Below are 17,335 nucleotides of genomic sequence, written 5' to 3' on the forward strand. Positions count from 1 at the left end.
ATACACCTAGAATTGGATGTAATATCTATAAATGATCTCCCTAAAGAAGAGTGATGTAGGTCTATTTACTTCTACACTTTAAACTCCATATCTCTCTTTATGTAGCCTACATTAATGCTAGCTTTTTTGGCTTCTAATACTATTATTTAGCAATAAGCTTCCACTTCATGGTTGATAAGGTACAAAAAGGCTAGTATGTCAAAATAATGCTGTTCATATAGTTCAGTTATTTACCAAAGCATTTCACAATATTTCTCATTCTATGCATATCGCCAAGGCCAAGACATATGGGCTACATTATGATATTGTTAAATTAATTTAGAACTAGTTAAAATATCAGACCCAAAGAACTATCTCTTCCCCCCAATAGCTGTCCATTGTCCTATGTTAGTCAATATTATTTTTCAGTGTCTATGATGAAAGCAAAGATACTTACCACATTTGCCAATGACCAAAATATAGAAGGGATAGGCAACACATGGGAAGACAGCATCACAATTTATAATGTTTATGACAAGCCAGTAAATGGGTTAAATGAAATAAATGATAATTTAGGGAAATGCAGGTATTTACATGAGTTCAAAAATAAACTCCATGGGTACAAATTGAGAAAGTTACATATCAGTTCCTATAAAATTAAATAGAGATCTATATATTACAGTATGTAAGCTTAGTATGAGTCAACAATGCTACATGCCAGTTAAAAAGGCTGATTGATACTGCATTAGACTATTAAACATCTAGGTGGCATATTGGATAGAGCACAGAGATTACAATCAAGAAGATTTGAGTTCAAATTTGATCTCAGATACTTATTATTTGTGTAAACCTAAGCAAGTTACTTTGCTTTCCTCAGTTTCCTCACCTGCAAAATTGGGGATCATAATAGCACCTACTTTCCATGGTTGTTATGTGGCTCAAATGAGATAATAATCGTAAAATGCTTAACACAGTGTCTGACACATAGTAAGCACTATTTAAATGCTAGCTATTATTATTATTATTATTATTATTATTATTATTATTATTTATTATTACTATTATTATTATTATTATTATTTCACCAACAATGAGAGGCATCATACTTTCACTGTATTCTATACTGGTCAGACTATGAGGGGAAAACCTTGTTTAGTTTAATACACCACTATTTTGGATACCCTTGGAGTCTCTCTCAAACACTGAGCTAGCTTTGGGAATGTGTGCATCAACCTCATTATCGATATGTGTATCTCTGGAAAGTATACTGGCAAGGTAAATTAACTTATCCACAGTATTCAAAATTTCTCCATTTGCTATAATCAATGGTTCCACCACTGAATGAGTATGAATGATGTGGTGCTGGCTGGTGGAGCACCTATGTTTTCTTAGTATTAATTGTTGGACCAAAATTAGCACAGGCAGCAGAGTATCAATCCACTCTCTGTTGCATCTGAGATTCAGAGGCTTTACTGAGTTCTCAATCATCTGCAAATAAAAATTCATGCACCAATTCTCTCTCCACTTTAGTCTTGGCTTGTAGCATTTTCAAGTGTGGTAGTGGGAGAGAAGTGGTACCAGAGTGACTACCGAACTGAAGGTATACAGAGCCATTGTTGCATGCTGGTGAAACCTGGACAGTCTAATAGTGCTTTGCTAGGAAACTGAATCACTTCCATTTGAATTATCTTTGGAAGATTCTAAATATCACCTCGCATGAGGTACCAGACAATGAAATCCTTTCTTGACTTAAAATTCCAAGCAATCAAACTCTACTGCAGAGTGCAACTACAATGGGCTGGCCATGTTTTTCAAATGCCCAACATACGCTTGTCTAAAAGACTTATGGAGAATTCACACAAGGCAAGTGCTCACATAGTAGTCAGAAAAAGTGATACAAGGACACTCTCTTTTGGCTCATGGTGCTTGCTTATTGCCTGGCCTTTAAAGAGATTGGGCTCTCCTGCTGGGGAGCAGAGGTCACTGACCCAATCTTCTTGTGTTGGGAGCCTAGGGCCTGGTCACTGGCTTTGTGTGCTGGGGCCTCCAATGTTGGCAGTTGGAGGCTGTAGGATTCTGGAAGCTTACCTGGTGTTGAGCAGGAATCAGCAACACTGGAACTCTAGGAGAAGGATTGGGTAGTGTAGCTCCTAGAGATTTCCTGCTCACCCAGGCTTTTCCTTCCTTTTGCTTTCTTCAGCTCCTTTCAGATGGATGCTGTAGGGCATTTATCTACCTGGGGCTCCTTGGAGCACTGCTTCCCTTAGATTTGCTGGGGCATTGGGAGAGCCGGTTGCTGCAGATGCAAGGCCCCTGGTGGTTTTCTGATCTGGTTTCCACCAGTTCCCCTGTCCTCAATGAGGCACTCAGGGATCCAGGTGTTAGTGTTTGCCTGCTCCACCACCTGGGCTTCAGGATCCTAACAAGGACACTCTCAAGGTCATTTTAAGAACCTTAGAATTGATTGTATGACATAGGAGACACTGATGCAGTACTGCCCAGCACAGCATGCCATCATCAAAGAAGGTCCTGTGCTCTATGAGAAAAGCAGAATTGAAGTATCTCAAAAGAAATGTGAGATGTGCAAACATAGAGAATCCATTCCAAATGTTCACATGAACTATTTGTGCCTGACCTCTGGTAGAACATTCTGAACTTATATTGGCCTGATCAGGTCATGTGTGTAAGTTGACTCTAACATAGTGATGTTATTTTGTCCTCTTACAGAAAAAGGGACAAAAACCAACCAACCCTTTTGGATAGCCATAGACAAGTAGAAAAAGGCAAGCATGGTGTTGGAGAGAATATGCCACATAGGACTGGTGTAAGGAACTGTGTATGAGAGCAAAAAGGCTGGGGCATATGATAGCAACCTTCAAACATTTGAAGGGCTAACTTGTCTGCTTGGATCCATACAGAAGAACTAGGAGCAATGTACAAAAATCACAGGGAGGTAAATGTATGTTTTATGCAAGTAAATATTTCTAAATAAAAATTATCAAAAAATGCAAAAAATGTCTTGGAAGATTATAGGTTCTCTTTATTGGTGGTACTGTAGAAAATTTCATAAATACTTGTTGACAATGTTACAAAAGAAATTCTTAGTCAAGATGAGTTTGGGCTTGGAATAGATTTCCAGCTCTTGTTATGTAATTTCCTAATCCCCATCCCTGACCTCTAATATTCTGGGAGATGGCACACACAAAAATGAATATATGTACAGACATTTTAGAGAAAGGAGATTAGTAATAGGAATCAGGATTCCACACAAATTCATGTGTTCGGCCTGTCCCAATATTACCTTGCCCTCTCCCTTTGTCTCTCTAGTTACAGAGTTTATTGCCAATGTTGAAAATATTCCTTCCTCATCTCCATTTATTTATTGAAATCTTTGTCTTCCTACCGAAAACAAACAGTCGTGAATCCTACTTCAGTTTGACCCACAGCTGTCAACCCCTCAACTCTAACCTTAATGAGCTTTTCTGTATTCAGAAAACTCTTCATTTAAGAGAGCTATCAACTGTTGGTGAATTAAGCAGCTATTTTTCCAACTGCTTCAACATTCAACAAATCAATCAACAAATACTGAGTACGTATTAAGTGCCATGCATTTCTGCTGATTGAACAGCTATTACTTGATTTCTCCTAGGTAATGTAAAAAGTCTGATAGATTTAGTGTGTTGATTTTTGTAGACTTTATTTTTTATTTTGTTTTGTTTTTACTCATTAATTCATTAAGTATTTACTACTTTCTATCATGTGAGTTAGGCTTTGCATTTATCAAAATCATATAACATGCACCATAGATATCTATCTGATTGGATAACTTTTGAATTTTTTGCATCTGTTTCACTTTATTATCACTGAAGCAATAATTTTATTCTGTCCATTAGGAGACAAATTCAGTAAAAATCTCAATCAGCCATTTTAACCTATTGGATAACAATATTTAATATATTTTTCCCCTCATAGACATAGGGATTCAAAGCCACTTATTTGCCAGAAAAGGTACATGAACCCAACTTTTCTCAGATTTGTAAGGTATTTCTATGAGGAAATTCTGAAACCCATGCATTCCTAATTCACTAATCTAAAAGGGACATCTTGTATCATAATTATTAAATGTAATGTGAGAATAGAAATTCCACAGAAAACTTGTCCTCCTTTTAAATGTCATGATTATATGAATAAGAAAGTATATACTCAAATGCAATCTGAGATCTTACCCATCTGAGTGAAGCTCTGAGTATCTGCCAGGAAAAAATGATGTGTAAAGAGAATGTTGGATACAGTAACAGCAATATTATTTGAAGAATAACTGAATAACTAAGCTATTATGAGTATTATAAATATTCAGATCAACTACAAAGGACCTATGAAGGAAGATACAATTGACCTCCAGAGAAAGAACACATAGATAGAAGTATGCATAGTATGGTTTTACATACGTACATATATATATATATATATATATATATATATATATATATATATATATATATATATATATATATATATATATGTTTATATGTGTGTCTATGTGTGTGTATGTATATGTGCGTGTGTGTGTGTGAAATGGTGGCCTTTACTAGCATGGTGCGGGAAGGGAAAAAGGGAGAGAAACTGGAATTTAAAATATAACAAATAGGGGGCAGCTAAGTGGTGCAGTGGATAGAGCACTGGCCCTGAAGTCAGGAGGACCTGAGTTTAAATCCGGCCTCAGACATACAACACTCACCAGCTGTGTGACTCTGGGTAAGTTACTTAACCCCCAGTTGCCTCACCAAAAAAATAAATACATAAATACATAAAATTAACATAAAACAAATACAAGGAAACTTGGTTTCTAGAAATAATGTGTGGAGTCTAGCACTTGGAAGTGATTTTTTTTCTTTCTTTTTCCTTACTTTTATTAATCAGAGAACAGCTAGACTTCAGGGCAATCTTTCTGTTGTGTCTATTTATGGAGCTTTAGGACATCATGTCTTCAAGAAATTTAGGATATAGAATCAATACATTTCTTCAAAACATGTATATTATACACAGAAATAAGAGATACACATGTACACGTATGAATAGATAAATAGGTATATGTATGAATAAATATATGAATATACATGTGTACATGCATATATATTTACGCATGTAGTAAAAGGTAACATAAAAGGTAACATAACAACACTGGTAATTAGCTGGACTCAAAGCAGGAGAGACAGGTGTGCAAAGCAACCTCTACCCTGACAAATACTGACTCGGTAACCCAGGGCAAATCTTTTAACTTCTTGGTGCTCTAAGACTGTAAATTGAGAGACTGTCATATGAAAAATACAGATTCTACTTTCTATTTACTTGCATCTGATATGGATTAGTCAGAGTTCCCTTACCTGGAAATGTTTTTATACAAAGAAATCAGAGATCCTGTAAAGATTCATCTATGTATACATCTAATTATATAGCATATATCCATATCTATATCTAAATAATATTTTTAATAATTTTCAAGTCAACTTTTATTTCCCCACTGAGAAGAGTAAGAAAAGGGAGTTCTCTGTGGAAGAACATTACACCTGTGTCATGTTGTATCCACTGCACCACCTGGAAATCCTGGATTCATCACTAAGTAATCTCCTTTAACAAGATTAAGAGCCTTCTCTTTAGGAGGTTTCCAGAGTCTTTCTCTGCTTAACATTATGCCTTCAGTGTCTGAGAGGCTTATACAAACTGAAGGCTGAGCTGCCAAACCTTTGAGCTTGAGGTTGATATATAACTAATCCACGTCTTCTACCCAGCAGGTATCAGAAGATGAGGCTTCATTACCAGGTATGTGATGGAATTATGGCATCTCATTCTTGTTAGCACTAGATGAAATGAAGCACAACCATGCATCCTCCTTCATTAATTTGAAAGCACCCTAGGCCTATTGGCTTTCACACTCCACACATTCCATGTTTTGGAGAAATTGATTCTATGCCCCTAATTTCTTGGAGGCATGGTCCCTTAAAGCTTGGTAAATCAGTTATAACAGATGGGTGGTCCCGAAGTCCAACTGTTCTTTGATTAATAAAACTAAGAAAGGGAATTTAAAAATATAAAGGAAAGAAACAACCCCCCACACACATACTGCTACATTCCCATAAAATTGTACTGTAAATCAAGCTGCTCTGAAAGTTGATCTGACAAACTGGTTTTCACAACAGATATTCAGACTCTAACACAGATGGGAAAGATCCAGTTCACATGTGACTAGATTCACTAGAAAGCTAGATGCACCTAGCTTTCTTTTCCATGTAAGGAGAGCATTCAAAAGGAGGGTTAGTTTTCTGGGGAGTGTTAATTTACACTCTCACATTACTTAATTGAGTTAAGAACTCAGATTCTGGCTGTCCCTTATAGTTTAGACAATCAGCAATACACAAATGGCTTCAGAAGTGCCTCAAAGAAACACTTCAACATTTTTTTAAAATTACTTCAAAAATACAGCTTATCTTGCATAGTAAGGGCTTTTTGCCATAGCTAATGGATTAACAACACTGAGAAAACACATTTTCCATAGGAGTACCTTTTTTGATGTATTCATTTATCCATGCATTCAAAATAAGTGAATTGCCGCTGTACAAGAGACAGTCACAAGAAAAATACAGATTCTACTTTCTATCTACTTGCATTTTGAAATAAAGTAACAGAATAGATCTCTCGTATGTGTTATTCTAGTTGGGGAAATAGAATACTATAGAAAGGTGGGAAAAGGAAAGTGGTATATTACATAATATATAGGTTCGTTGTAGTCTCCCTATTTACATATCCTCTTGTAAAGTAGATGCTGATATTGGCTAAGAACCTTATCATTCAAAAGCAAAACAAAATAAATGTTTACCAAAGGAAAATATTGCCTTAATATATTAAATTTTCAATGGGCTTTTCTTTTATACTTAACTTTTTAAAAAGTTTTACTGATGGTTTTCTCAACTTTTGTCAATCATACTCTCAACACTTGTGAGCACAGGAAAATCACAAGCAGACAAACATCAGAGAATTATTTAAAGAAAAATATGTGTCTATATCATGATAGAAAATGCTAAACACATCCAGAGAAATAATTTAGGAGTCTGAATTCTGATCAAAGCATACTGTTTTATTTTTTGTTTGTTTGTTTGTTTTTCATTTTCTTGTGGGTTTTCCCTTGTGGGGTTTTCTTGGGAAAGATATAGGAATGTTTTGATATTTCCTTCTCCAATTTATTTTACAGATGAGAAAAATGAGGCACATAGGGTGAAATTACTTGCCCAGGGTCACACAGCCAGTAAGTATCTTTGACCAGATTTGAATTCAGGAAGATGAGACTTCGTTACTCCAGGCAGGGCACTCTATCCACTGTGCCATCTAGTTGCCCATCTCTTCTAGGAGTAGAAAGAGACAAATCCCACCAGACCAAGCACAGCTACTCCCACAGAATTGCTCAAAGTGGAGTCTTTCTCTTATCTTCTTTTACCTTGTCTCTCTCCCATTCTTTCTTAGTAAGGAGCTGATTGCCTAAGGGAGCAATCATACATATTCTTCTTCTCTCCCTCTTCTATTCTCTAACTAGTTCGTTTTGAAGATTTTATCAGGCACAATTTATTACAAAAGGCCCATTATTCTACAGGCAAAAGAAAATTTCTAAATTGAGTTTAAAGTTCTGCCTGTTAGGAGGTTTATCTAAATGTATGCATTATTAATAAAATTAATAACAGAACATCATGCTTTAGTTAGACATCCTTTAAGAATTAACCAGAGACTGGAATCTCTTTTCCATATTCAATCCTGTATTCATTTAACGATTGGATCTTCTGTTAACAATTTCCAACCCCTTCAATCCAGTGAGGTACAAATATTCACACTTAGCTTTTATAAGTTTTTTTTCTTAGTTTTTTTCTACTTAGAATAGAAACTAGAACCAGTATAACATAACAACTTAAGGCTGAGTAAATAAATCAGAAGTTCCTGAAAAGTATTTCCCAAATATGAGGAGGGACAGGGGAATTGGAGAAAATAACTTGTTGATTTTCCTCCCCCCCCCCTTTTTTTGGAGATGACAATTCCAATAACAAGAAGTCTGAGTTTTATTTTTATTTTCTGCTCAGCAAAGACTGCCCTAAGACAAAGCAACCACATTCAAATATCTGACCTGAACTGTGCACCATTAGATGTACCTAAAGCGCCAGTTGCCATAGCTCTGTCCCTTAGCACCCCAACTCATGCTGCTACTACTGAAAACTCACTTCTCTTTCTGTTACTAATCAGTTCAAAATTTCTGAGGCTGGCAAAAACCCACTCCCATTTGGTCAAAGTCAAGGGAAGATATCATCTCCTTCTGGGCTAAAAAAAGAGGACAATGAGCCCCAGGAGTCTCAACAAGGATTTAGACTACATCCTCCACTTATAAGGACATTTATTTAATCGAAACCCTTTCAAATATTTATTACATTTTTAAGGAAGATTTAAATAAGAGTTTAACTTCAAAAAGCAGTCTGTTTAAATCATGATTAGTCAGAAAATTCAATTACACACAACACCTCACCCCCTGTATATTCTGTCTAATCACGGTTTGGTCCATACTCCCATATCATGAAAGACAACTCCAAGAATGCATGTATATATAGGTGTGTGTATGTATAAATACACATCTATACACACACATAAATAACTGTATATATATACATACATGTATATATGTGCATTTATATATCAAGTCTCCCAATTGAATATATTTCTTAAAGACAGATACTATCTTTTTCTGGCTTTAATTAATTTTTATTGAAAAATAACTGTCATTTATCTAACACTACAAGCTTTGCACATCTTTTTACTTCCCCCTTTCATTCATTGATTCATTGATTTATTTCTTTTATTTATCTTTGTCATTCATTTTTAAAAAGTTTGAGTTCCAAATTCTCTTTCTCCCACTGAACCCTTCCAAACACATTGAAAAGGCAAGCAATGTGATACCCATTATACATGTGAAATCATGCAGCACATATTTACATATTAGCCATGTTGCAAAATTAAAAAAAAAGAAGAAAAACACATAATTAAAAGAAAAATATGCTTCGGGGGCAGCTAGGTGGCACAGTGGATAGAGCATCAGCCCTGGAGTCAGGAGAATCTGAGTTCAAATCTGGACTCAGACCAAATACTTGACACTTACTAACTATGTGACCCTGGGCAAGTCACTTAACCCTAACTCCCTAAAAATAAAAATTAAAACAAAACAAAACAAAAATATGCTTCAATCTGCATTCAGAGTCCATCAGTTCTCTCTCAGGAGGTGGACAGCATTTTTCATCATGGAACTTTTGGAATTATCTTGGATCATTGCAATGCTCAGAATAGCTAAGTCTTTTACAGTTGGTCATCATTAAAGTATTGCTATTGCTGCATACAATGGTCTCCTTGTTCTACTCTCTTCACTTTGCATCAATTTATATGAGTCTTCCCAGATTTTTTTTCTAAAACCATCTACCTCATCATTTCTTTTTTTTTTACCTCATCATTTCTTATGGCAAAATAGCATTCCATCACAATCGTATATCTACAACTTATTTAGCCATTCCCCAATTGATAGACATTCAAGAGGGCAGAGATTTTAACTTTTTTCTGTCTTTATATTCTCAGAGAACAGTGCCTTACATATAGTAGGTATTTTAAAATATTAATTGATTAATTGATATCTTCTTTGTTTTCAAAGCCAAAATATTTACTTGATATTAATGAAGTTTATTTCTCATTATAAAAATAAATGAATATGTACAGTATATATTTTGCTATCCCACTTAGTCATACTGAACAGTGTTTGTAATTTAATTCTTACCAAAACCTCTATAGGTTACTTCAATTCACTGAACTGTATTAAATACCAGCATTTTAGTGTCAAGGAAGAACCATAGGGATTTTCTAAGTCATTCCTCTCATTTTACAGACAAGAAACAGAGTTGCAGAAAGGTTAAATGCCTTGAGCAATCATACAACTATTTAGTTGAAGAAATGCCACTAGAACCAAAATTTCTTGACTCTTAATCCAGGGCTTTTTCTTCTATATCTCAGTGTTTCTCAGCTATTTATCAAGGTAGAAAATCAACAGTCTTGCATTTAAATGATATTTTATTCCCCTCTAATGATAGTCTTCCCAAACCACCTATTCCATTTCTATTAATACAGAAGGTACAATATGTACTTGTGAGGTAACTAGAAGGGAATGAAGGAATGAATACCTAAATGAATAGGAACAAATAGTCATATTTACCTATTTCAAGGTCTAATACAAAGGAAAAGGACACACACACACGCACGCACACACGTGTGTGTGTGCGTGCGTGTGTGTGTGTGTGTAATCAGTGATGATTAGAAGAAAATAGATGAAATCATGAGTGTTAAAACTTAAAATCAGCTCAACTCAGTTTAACTAACATCTACTAAATGCCTACCACATGTGAGACACTGGGGATAAAAATGACAAAATGTCTTGTAGGCATCTCCAACTCAAAGTGTTCTATGTAAAACATATCTTTTCCCCAAAACCATTTCTTCTTCCAAAATTTCCTATTGGTATCAAAGGAACCACTCTTTTCTCAATCATCCCAACTTTAAACCTCAGTTTCATTTTCAAATCCTTACTCCATTTTGCCTTGAGGATAAAATAGAAACCCCTACATTTGGCAAATTAAGCCTTTAACAACCTACCTCCTTTTTTTCCTTTCTAGTTTTCTTATACTTTATTCCTCTTCATGTATTCTAAGGTACAGTTGTGTTGACCTATTTATTTTCACTTGCAAAACATACTGCACTTCTTCTCCTGGCTCTGGAATCCTAGTCTTGTCTATTTTACATTCCTGGAACATTCTCCCTCATCACTCCTGATGCTTAGCTTTCCTGGCTTCATTCATGATTCAGAAAATTCCATCTTCTGCAGGAAGCCTTCCCTCTGAGATTAAAATTCATCTATTCAATTATTAGCTTTAATGTGCAGTTATTTACCTGTTCTCTCTCCTGTTAGAACGTGAGCTTCTTAAGTGCAAGGGTAATATTTTTGCCATTTTTTATATCCCCAGTGCTTAGCACAATGCCATCTCCAGTCATTCCAATCTGTATCTTCCCACTGGACCCAGATGGTTCTGGAGGAGAAAGTGAGGCTGGTTATTTTGAACAGCTCTCCCTCACTTAAATCCAATTCACTTGCAAGTCATGATATCACCTTCCTGATAACATGGTCCTCTTCAAGAACAGAGGACAAACAACAATGACACACAAGTGCTTAACAAATGTTTATTGATTAAATGACAGACAATCTAATCCAAACTAGAACAACCCCTTAATCCTTTCAAAACATCTATCTTTCACTTGAAGATGTCAGGAAAAAAAAGAGCATAAACACAAATATTTGTGACACTGAACATCATAGAGTAAGTATAGAGAGGTCCAGATGAATTTCTTTGAGAAATTTAGGACTGACAATAATTTTTAGCCTTAAGGATCAGGGAAGATTTCATAGGGTAGGTGACATTTCAGTCAGGCCTTAAAATTAAGGAAATATTTGAGAGAAATGATTTTTTTTTCTCTTATATTAATAACCAATTGTTAAATTAGGATTGAGGTTTTTCCTTTTTATTTCCTCATTCAGGAACAAGCCCCTGTCGGCTAGTCACTCATCCTTTGAAGGACATTACTGGTAGATGAGATTGCCCAAATCCTCCAGGTACATGCTCTGTGACCTTGGATGGGACTCTACCCAACTAAAGGACCTTTTAAACACAATCAAATCTAGATGAATTCTTGCTCTTAGGAAATGATTCCCCATCCTTGGAACCATCCATTAGAATTTAGGGTGACCCAGTTTATGAAGCTGAAAACCAACCAGAGTGGTCTGAGTAGAGATGGATTCTTTTGTCCAGATTTCTGGAAGCAGTTGAGTTTTATGATCAAGTCACATCCTCAGCAGGAGGAGCTGAAGACTTTTGGCCCATTTAATGCCTACCTCCTCATTAATTGTTCACCAATCAGGGTTGATTTTCAGCTGTCAAGGATACCTCCTTTACCAAAGGTATTTAAGCACTCAATGATCTCCATGGCTTTGTCTTTGATCACCAAGGGAGACAACAGACCATCAATTTATTGATTATTTGCTAATTTAATTAATAAATTGATTATGAATTACCCAGAAACTCTGCCTCTCAAGCAAATAGGTGGATGTATCCATTTCAGGTATAAAGAGAGGAAGGCTAGCATAAGCAAAAATACAGAGACAAAAAGAAAGGAAGTCAAGAATGAGAGTTAGTGAACAGTTCAGCTTGGACAAATAGTGTTAAAGAAGGCTGGAAAGGTAGACTAAAGTAAAGTCATGTAAACTATACAAGGATTTATTCAGCACTTGCTATACTATTATATGTCAGGGACTGTGTTGAGTTCTGGGAATAAAAAGAATGGAAAATTAAAAAAAAACACTCAGAGACAGCTAAGTGGTGTAGTGGATAGAGCTCTGGCTTTGGAGTCCAGAGGACTTGAGCTCAAATCCAACCTCAGGCACTTAACACTTACTAGCTGTGTGACCCTGGGCAAGTCACTTAACCCTGAATACCTCACCAAAAAGAAAAAATAAAACACTCAACAATAATCCCTACTCTTTTTTTCCTTTTTTTTTTAGGCAATTTGGATTAAGTGACTTGCCCAGGGTCACACAGCTAGTAAATGTTAAGTGTTTGGTCTGAGGCCAGATTTTGACTTCAGGGCTGGTGCCGTATCCACTGCGTCATCTAGCTGCCCCATAGTCCCTACTTTCAAGGAACATTTAAATGGCAATTAATACCTGCAATTAATACTATTAATATCCATTATTGCTAGTAATAGTAATGGATACTACTAATATCTAATTGCCAATAATGAATAGCAATAAGTACTACTTTGGGGACCCAGCAAAGTTTTTGAGTAGAGAAATGATAAAATCATAGCAATGAAGTAGGAAGATTACTTAGGTGAGGGTTAGAGGTATTATGAGCCCATGTTTGCATAGTGGGATCAAAAACAAGAGTACAGATTTGTGAGATAACAGAGGAAGGAGGGAATTGAGTGGGGAAGGAAGAATAACAAATCATTTGAAGTCTGAAACCTAGCTAACTAGAAGACTTGCAGTACTGTCACCACAAACAATAGATTTTAGAGGATGATAATTTTCTTTTACGACATGTTGAGTATCAGGTAACAGCTAGTGCATAGCATGAGGAAGAACGTGTAGAGAGAACAGAAAAAAAGTACCAGAGACAGGCTATTGTGGGAACATCCATACTTAAGAAATAGGAAACAGCAAAAGAGACAGAGAAGGACCAGCCATAACTAGAAAAAGAAACATATGCTACAGTATCATGGAAGGAAGAGAGGGTAACAAAGAAGGAGTGAGTAATAGAATCAAGCAATGGAGAAACATATGAAGACTGGTAATAGTCCATTGGGTTTATAGACAAACCAATAATTTGAAAGAACAGATTCTCTAAATTGGTGGGGGTAAAAGCCAGAGAGCAGATGAATAAGGAGTACATGTGCAATGAGATACTAGAGGCAAACAAGTATAAATCATTCTTTCAAGAACTTTGGCAGTGAAAGGGAGGAGAATCATGGTATGATAGCTTGAAGAAATAATGGGGTCAAAGAAAGGTTTTTCATTTTGTTTTGTTTTGTTTTAGGGCTTACGGGCATAAAAGAGACCTAAATACATTTGTAGATAAAGGAGAGAGAGCCTGCGGAATGGAAAAGAGTGAAAATGTATGAAAGGGTGGGAGGATGATTAATAGAACAAGAACCTGTAGGTCACAGGAGAGAAGGGGTTCAGAGAACAGATGGAGGACTTAGTTTGGGGAAGGTGAATAACAAAATTCATAGGCAAAAATAAATTTTGTCTCTTTGACTTTGTTAATCCTAGCTTAGATGATCAAGTACACCATAATAAAGTCATTCAAATGATATATGTTTGCATTTTTTCTGGAAACTATATGTTCCATTTTCCCCCCAGAAAAGCCTCAATTTTAAATATCTCCTATTCTACCCTGTTGGTCAGTTTTAGAAATCTTTCTAGCAGGGAGTGACGTCTAGAGATTTGACTACAGGAAAAAAAAATTGTTATGGCATTTTTTTCTCCAACACACATCTAAATGATCTCTATATTCAATATTTAAGCCCATATAACTTAATGAATCAAATAATAATAATAAAAATAAAAATATACATAAATCTCTATAGCCAAGTTGCTGGGGATGGGGAAACTTAAGAATATGTTAATGTTGTATGCTCATGTTACATATCTTGTTATTGTAATCATAGTATCACATGCTTTTCAGGATTCCTGAGGGAGGAGGGCAAGCTGGAAAAGTAACATGTAACTCTAGTTAAGGAAGTAATTTCACATTTAACTGATAGGATTTTGTGGTAAGATTATATCACAGAAGTATCTGAAGACTGATGGCTTGATCTCAATTTCTTATGAATTTGAAAGGAATTATACCAATCAGAAATAACAGAAGGTCTAAAGAAACTGATATAGGTGCACAGGGTTCTCATCAACCAATTCAGCTAGAAAAAAAAATCAAATATAAAATGATAAGAAAAACACACAGTTGAGGATGAACAGAAAAATGTGATGTGATAACATAAGAATGATGTCAGGGCCAATAAAAGCCAGGATGATATAAGACAAAAAATGAATGTTAATTTTTTTAAAGGAGTTTTTAGATATTTGGGGCTAAAAAGACTAAAACTGAATGCTGAGTGGATGAGTTGATAACACATGATGGAGACAAGGTAGAAATAATTATTCTTCAATATATGATTTTTCCCCTTCTTTTTTTTTCTCCCAAGGAAAATGCCTCTAGACTAAAAAGTACAGAATAAATATAGTCAAAGGGGAATTTAAAAGGTAAGTGATAAGATTGATAGAGAACACTCTCGATGAACTGAAGTAATTAAAATCAAACCAAATCCATCACAGGGTCCTAAAGAGACCTTGAATTTATGACTATCAAGTTGTTGTTGGTGATTGATGAAAAATCAACATGAGTAAGAAGTACTGTTGTAAAATTGAAGAAAGTCACCTGTTGCTTTTAATTTCAAAGAGTAGAAGAATATGGATACTTAAAACTACAGGTCAGAGAAATGACAAGTTTATTTATTTTTTCCTATAGCATACAAATTGTGAACTTAATTATCAACAGATACAAACACAAGGTACAAAGGAAGAGGGAGAAGACTATGTAAGATACTGTGGACATCTCTGTAGACTTTTTAAAGGAACATAAACATTGTTCCATAAATACCATCTTCCATTCTTTTTTTATTATCTTCCATGTTTTTTTTTACATAAATGTTTTATTAATACTCTTTTTTAGGCTATCCCTATCCATTCTAAGCCACTTCTCCCCAATGGACCAAAAGAAACCCACCCACCCACCCCCTTTACATATATGTATAGTTAAATAAATTAATCACATTAACAGTGTCTGAGAATGGGGGATATCATTTTGTTCCTCTGTTGAACCCTTGACCCAGATTTCCCACATTTTGTCTCAATCTTCTATTCTAAAAGAAATATTCCTTTTAACCTGAAAACAAAGACTGGTGATGATTTCCATGAAAGTAAAGTTGCATTTTTTTAAAACAAAATCACACTGGAAGAAAAAAAAGGCTCTTTGGCCTCCATCATCTGATCTAAGCAATGTTTTATTTTTTGTTTTGTTTTCTTTCTGGAAATGCCAATACTGCCTTTTCCTCTCCCTTACCATGCCTGGTCTCTGCAAATGTACTAGTCAAAGAAAATGTTCTACACTGATGTGATCTACAGCAAGGAAAACAGCTGATAACCATCATAAATCTCCCAGCATCTGAGAATAGACTCCTAAGTAAAAGCACTATGCCTTCTGACTCACATATATAAATGATGTATTTTCCACCAGAGCTTCAGCTCATCTCCATAATCCACATCACTACTGAGAAGATAAAGTGAGGAAGGCAGTCTTTCCAATGCTTGGGCTAAAACAAAATAAGCTGCAGTTAATCATTTATCGACCTCCCAAAATAATAGGCCTGGAAAGTAAATACCAGCAGTAGTCTGCAACGATCCAGGGAATTTTGTGGGAAGTCTTACATTTACAAGCATAACTGTGAGCAATTTCTATGTCTAAAATATATTAAAAATAAGCTTTTTTTTACATTTGTAGTCTATGTTGTAGTTTTGTTTTTTTTGTTGTTGTTTTTTTTTAATCTCTATAATGTCATCCTCAGGTTAAAATTGGATATCATAATTATATTGGGTTGTTTGGAAATTTCAATGACTAAAATCCTCATATGGTATCCAAGACAGATCTACCTCTTTGCAAAATATTGTTTCATTGTGTTATTATGACATTTTTTATTTTATCTTTGATAACATGAGGCTCTCAACGAAATGAAAAAAAAATACTAAGTCCAGAGTTATTGTGTCAGACCTGTCACCAGATGTTGCAAAATCACTGATGATTTGGGCAGTTCTATTGAGAGGGTTTCTTGTTCATGGAAATGGAAAATATTGCTTAGCCATACTGTGATCCTGTTCTTTATGAACTTTCATTCCCATGCTATGTGCCCCAGGCGTCTTGTCCCTCAGAGTTCACCATATTTTTTTGGTTGTTGTCAGTAGAACTCTAGGTATACATAGCTGTGGGCAGCCCACCTCCCTTCGTAGAGAAGTAGAGAATCTACCCCCCCCCATTCATAAGAGATAGATACCCATCAAACCTTCAATGCCCCACTCTTAAAAAGTGAATGAATGAAACTTTGGTATGACATTTCAGAAAAGTTGTCAAGTCATAGCTTGGGCAGTAATCAAATTATAAAATGAAGTAAAATAAGCTAGTGAAAATCATTTTTTAAAATGTACCAGGCTACAAACATTTTCATCAGCCTTCTCTCCATCAGAATCATTCAAAGTTTATTGAATTTCAGTCTCTGGTATATATTCAATGAGGAAAGACATATTCATTTTCCTTGGAAAAAATTATTCATCCTGCCCTCAGAATCATATAAAGGTGAATGAAGTCTAATATTTCTTCTGGATGGCCAACTCTGTGTTTACCAGCCCTGTGAACTAGTTTAGGGGTTTGGGGCAAAGAATGAGTGCCTGCTTATTTTACAGGTCCAAACTAAATCAATCATTCTGTTTTCACAGTTCTCAAATTTGATGATGTCATGCAAATTGAAGCCACCCAATAAAGAACCACAAGTGCATCTAAACCCTACTGCAGAAACATTATTCATTTCTGAATTTTTTCCAGTACTTCTTACAGAAACTTCCCTAAGCATAAAGACC

General features: G+C 35.4%; 1 long non-coding RNA gene across 2 annotated transcripts in view; it reads right to left on the reverse strand.

Annotated features, from left to right (window-relative positions):
• The window catches only part of LOC110210879 (uncharacterized), a 244,889-nt gene that overhangs the window by 80,825 nt on the left and 146,729 nt on the right, over positions 1 to 17,335 (reverse strand). For both annotated transcript variants that reach the window (XR_002325199.2, XR_013482695.1), the window contains exon 2: positions 10,990 to 11,126. This is a non-coding gene — a long non-coding RNA (uncharacterized LOC110210879). The remainder of the gene's footprint in view (positions 1 to 10,989; positions 11,127 to 17,335) is intronic.

Source organism: Phascolarctos cinereus, unplaced genomic scaffold, assembly GCF_003287225.1.
Source record: "Phascolarctos cinereus isolate Bilbo 61053 unplaced genomic scaffold, phaCin_HiC Scaffold_726;HRSCAF=1367, whole genome shotgun sequence".
Lineage (NCBI taxonomy): Eukaryota > Metazoa > Chordata > Mammalia > Diprotodontia > Phascolarctidae > Phascolarctos > Phascolarctos cinereus.